Here is a 5,651-nt window from a genome sequence, read left to right as displayed (position 1 = left end):
ATGGTGCATTATCTGCTTACAGGCAAATCTATGACGAAAAAAGGACACAAACCAAACAAACCGTGATAGTCATTTTTCTGAAAAGAGTGACACCTCCTCAAGAAGAGCCTCAGGCAGGTCCTTCAGGACGTATTCCAGAAGAGGACACCGTTATCACAGGAGATAGCTGCTCCATGTGTGTTATTGTCCCTGAGGACCTTCCAGTGGGACAAGATGTGGAGTTGGAAGACAGTGATATTGATGATCCTGACTCTGGACAGACCTATGCTAATGTGTGTGTTTGTGTTGTAGCTTTTAACAAAAAAGTTTAAAAAGTAAAAAAAAAAAATTTTTTTAAATAGAAAAAAGCTTATAGAATAAGGATAAAAAGGAAGAAAATATTTTTTGTATAGCTATGCAATGTGTTTGTGTTTTAAGCTAAGTGTTATTACAAAACTGAAAGTTAAAAAATTAGAAAGTTTATAAGGTAAAAAGGTTACATTAAGTTAAGCTTAGTTTATTATTGAGGAAAGAAGCATATCTTTTTAAAAATTTAGTGTAGCTTAAGGCTGCGGTGTTTGTAAAGTCTACAGTAATGTCCTGGTTCTTCATATTCACTCACCACTCACTCACTGACTCACCCAGAGCACCTGCCAGTCCTGCAAGCTCCATTCATGGTAAGTGCCCTATACAGGTGGACCATTTTTTTCTCCTTTATACTGTATTTTTAATGTACCTTTTCTATGTTTATATATGTTTAGATACACAAATCCCATTGTATTACAATTACCTACAGTATTCGGAGAGTAACGTTATATAGGTTTGTAGCCTAGAAGCAATGGGCTATGCCATATAGCTTAGGTGTGTAGTAGGCTATTTCATCTAGGTTTGTGTAAGTACACTCTCTGATGTTTGCACAGTGGTGAAATCGCCTAATGATGCATTTCTCAGAAAGTAGCCCCGATGTTAAGTGAGGCATGACAGTAGTAGTAAGTAAAATTTCTGATACTCTAACACTGCCACCTGGCGGTGAAAGCAATTAAAGCATTTTCCAACTTCCTAACAAAAGTTGCCTTACCGGAAATGCTCAGTGGTCTTTTCCCCTGATTAATAACACCAATACAGTCAAGCAGTTATGAATTCTGCTTGATCCTGCTTTAAACCAAATACAAGGCATATGAGAAAATGTAAGAACAGAACAGCACAAACTTAGAGCCCCTGAAGGGATCTAAATTTTGCTGATTAAAATACATAACCCATCATAGAAGACTCTGGAGTATCTATTCTGTGATAATATATATTTGATAACTTTATACTTTGAAACATATACCTGGGCTTATTCTATTTTGAAAAACAGGTTTCCCCTGATGCCCTTGCTCTGATGATTCATTCTAGATACTATTATTTTTTTGCTGTCCAAATTAGGATTCAAAAATAACTTAAGATTAGTTAGCAGTTACTAACCATTTACTGCTCTTGGCAAGAAAAAAAGAGGGGCTGTACAGAGGAATTGGCTTTGTTGCTTTTCCATCTCACGTAATTTCCTAGGCCTTCATCGGGCACCTGTCTCTACCATTTGCTATCCACCATTAGGAATGTCTTACTATAAGTTCAGAAGTAACATGGGCATGACGTGCTCAGCAATAAGCTAGAAAAAAATCATATCGAAAGCAAATAATTTTAGAGCTGGACGACACCTTAGTGCTTGTCTAGTCTAGATCACACCTTCTGTTTGTGTTTTCCAGGGGGATGATGGGAAATCTTGGAAGAAAGGAATTGCTCAATTGGTTTTTAGTGGATGGTGGTCCGAATCGGAAAGTACTCATCATGGGTCCCTGTAGCCTGTAAGGACAAGGCCAAGATGGGTGTGGGTCTGAGCCTGATCCTGAGCCTGGGGCTAGAGTGCTGACTGACAGCTGTAACAATGATTCATTTTCATCTTGGATCCGCAGCTCTCAAATGCTCTCAACCACAACATCATGACAAACTGGTGTGCCCAGCTGAGATGCAAGCCGTACTGCAAGTAAGACGTTACTGATAATTATAGTCCCACCATTTGCAAATGCTTTCCTTTAAACAGTTTCAAACTAGGAGAAAAGTTGCAGGTTCAGTACAAAGATCTTTCCCCCCAGAACCATCTGAGAGTAAGTTGCCAGCCTGATGTTCCATCATCCCTTAATATTTCATTGTATTTTTCCTACCAACAAGGATGTTCCCTTAGATAACCTCATACAGCCATCACAATCAGGAAATTAACACCGATCCATTACTACTATCTAGTCCTCAGAATCCATCCAAGTTTGGCCAGATGTTCCAATAATTTCCTAACTAGCAAAAGGATTTCATTCAGAATCAAGCACTGCCTTTATTTGTCGTCTCTCTTTTGTCTCTGTCACTCTAGAGCAGTTCCTCAGTTTTTCTTTGACTTTCATTACCTTGAGACTTTCAAAGTTTGAAGTTATTTTACTTATTTAATTTTTTTTGAGGGAGATTAGCCCTGAGCTAACATCTGCTGCCAATCCTCCTCTTTTTGCTGAGGAAGACTGGCCCTGAGCTAGCATCCGTGCCCATCTTCCTCTACTTTTTTTTTTTGTGGGACGCCTACCACAGCATGGCTTGTCAAGTGGTGCCGTGTCTGCACCCAGGATCCGAACCGGTGAACCCCAGGCTGCTGAAGCGGAACGTCTGCACTTAACCACTGTGCCACCGGGCTGGCCCCAAAGTTTGGAGTTATTTTATAGAATGTCCATCAATTTGTTTTTGTATGATGCTTCCTCATGATTAGATTCAGATTACGCATCTTTGCCAGAAATATCATAGATATGATGCTGTGTTCGTCTCATTGTGACCCATTAGGTAGTATATAATTTCAATTTGTCCCATTATTGACAATCTTCACATCGATCATTTGATTAAGGTAGTGTCTCCCTGTGGTGTTGCCTTTGTAATTAGTGGGCATTTTGTCGGGGAGACACTTTGAAACTATGTAAATATTCTATACCTCATCAAAATTTCTGTTTATTAATTTATTATTTTTATACCAGTGTGAACTCATGGTTTTCTATTTATCTAATGAGTTATAATGTATCACTATAATAATTTATTTTGATGCTCAAATTATCTCACATTTGGCCAATGTGGGCCACTATAAGCTAGCTCTATGAGCTAGTCTATTGACATATCCTCATCATTCTTGAATATCTCCTTGCTTTCTGGCACAAAAAATTTTCCAAGTTAATCTAGTATTTTCCCTGTTCTGGTCATGAAATCAGCCATTTTTTTCAAAGAGCCCTGGTTTATTATATTAAATAAGCCAGAGAGAATGTTATTTAGAAGCCAAGAGCTGAGTGCCAGCTGGAGGATATATGTATGTATGTACATACACATATATGTGTATATATACTCTGTATTGAAAACCACGAGGTCACACCAATATTTCTAATTTTAATCTAATACCACAGTACTCTCTATTTTCATATCTGCAGCTCTCTTCTCTGATAGCAAGAAACCTGACTCTTCGTATCCTCAGTATGCTTGCTTCCTTCATCAATCCCCCTGTTGGCAACCAATCTCCCATTATCACTTCTGCCCCCTGTCCTGCCAGGACGGCCTGCCCACCTACTCAGGCCACACCTGAGCCGGGTCTCTCCTCTGCATGGCCACCTTCCTCACCCTGCTGGGGCCTGATACCCCATTCTGAGCTACCAAGTACCCCCCGCCCACCTCCCCGGACATGGATGCCTACTGTCCTCTGACTTACCTAATGGCTTTAGGACTGACGTGTTCAGGGACAGAAAGGAAGGAAAGGGAAGGGAAAGAGGAGGGAGAATAGAAAGAGCTGCACACAATTAAAAATATCAAATTATAGCAAATTCTCTTTTACTTGCTTATGTTCTGATGTTTTTTTCTTTCCCCACTAGAATGTAAGCTTCATGAGATGGAGCCCGTGTCTGTGTTATTTACCATTGTATGTTTAACACTTAGCACATTTCCTGACACAAAGTAGGTGTGTTTAAAACTTTCTGAATAAACGAATGAAATGAGAAAAAAAGATCTTTATAGCTACCATGCTGGGGAAAGGTACATAACCTACAGCCCAACTTATCCAAGCCTTACCCTGAAATCTGGCACAGTGTGTGGCGCATAGTAGGTATTCAGGAAGCTCTTTTTAAGTGGATAGACCCAAGGAATTATCTGATACTTACGTTTCATCTGTTATGTGTATCATAGTGGGGGAAAAAAGCTGGGAACTATGGTTTTAAATGCTGAAACAAGCTAAATTTTCAAATGATACCAGGATGAATAAGCTCAATGTTCAATTTGAACATAATATTTAACACTTCACAAGTGTTTGTTAAATTAGGGAAGTGCAATTATTAGAGATAGAAATGGAGTAGGAGAAATTCAGGCTAGTACATCTGAGGAGGAGAAAAGAAGTTGAAGAATTGAAATACAGGGTAAGACTGATGCTGTGCAAACACAGAGGAAAGAGCTCCATGGGCCCCAGTAGAGATAACACACTGCTGACAAAGGGAAGAAGCTGAGGGCTTCACTCTGGTTATAACCTTAAGAATGGGTCCTCATTTCAAGTTTTAGTGACATATTGACAACAAGTTGTTCACACAATTCACCAGCTTCCGTTTGCTTGTTGCTAGACTTCCTTCTTCGTGGGCAAGGAGTGCATTTCTGACTAAAATAACTCAATTACCTCCCCCACCCGGGTGAAGCGTGAAAACAGGTCCTACAAACTTTTCAGCTGAAATATTTAGGCTCTTTTACATCAGTCAGAAAGATGAATTGTTCATCCATTCAACAAATACTGCTTGCCTACTCTGTGCAAGGTGCTGTCTTGGGTGCAGGAGGTATGGTGCCGACAGGGCTGATAGGATCCCTTCCCTCCTGGGGCTTGCAGCCTAACAGGGGCCGGAGCAGAGGGACACAGGGCAGGATATAGGACACATCATAGAGCCAGGATGTCTGAAGCAAAATGGGGACTTCCAGGTTTTGGAGCAAGGAATCAGTCCTTCAGACCGCGCAGTCACTGCTTTTGCTTGAAATGTTGTAACTCCACAAAACGCGCTTCCCCGAAGCAGGCAAAAATGATGTTTCTGTTATGGACCCTGTTCTCTGCCCCAGGAGAGCAGGTACCTGGGCAGAGATTACAATCGGCTGCGTCTGATATTGCTCTGACCCAGACTACTTCACTGTGTCTCGTTTGGGGCTCTATATGTGAGGCAAAGTTACAAACTATTAAAAATAAGATATATGGGGAAAGGTGAAAATAATGACATAGAGGGAGGTTGCTGGTGATTTGAATAATGGCCTTCAGACCTTCAAAGTGTAAACGACTGATGTTAGGCCAAGAAAATTTTCTCAGGATTTGAGCCCAAAAGTATTTGAAAGAGTCAGGTCCCTAAAACAAAAAGGAAGAATCATTATCATTATCAGTAATATTATGCCGATGCTTGAGTAAAACAAACACACAAACACAACAACGTGCAGTATCAGGGCTGGGAACACAAACAAGCCTAGAAGCAGAGACCCAAATTCCAGTTTTAGTTTCTAAAGTATTTGCAAGTTGGATATTTCCAAGTTTGGATGTCAGGAGAAAGAAAAAAAAGTCCCTCGAGGCCACATGTAGAGGAAGGGCTGTAGACACAGACTGACTAACA

The sequence above is a fragment of the Equus przewalskii genome, chromosome 6, assembly GCF_037783145.1.
Source record: "Equus przewalskii isolate Varuska chromosome 6, EquPr2, whole genome shotgun sequence".
NCBI classification, from domain to species: Eukaryota; Metazoa; Chordata; class Mammalia; order Perissodactyla; family Equidae; genus Equus; species Equus przewalskii.
This window is presented reverse-complemented; position numbering follows the sequence as displayed.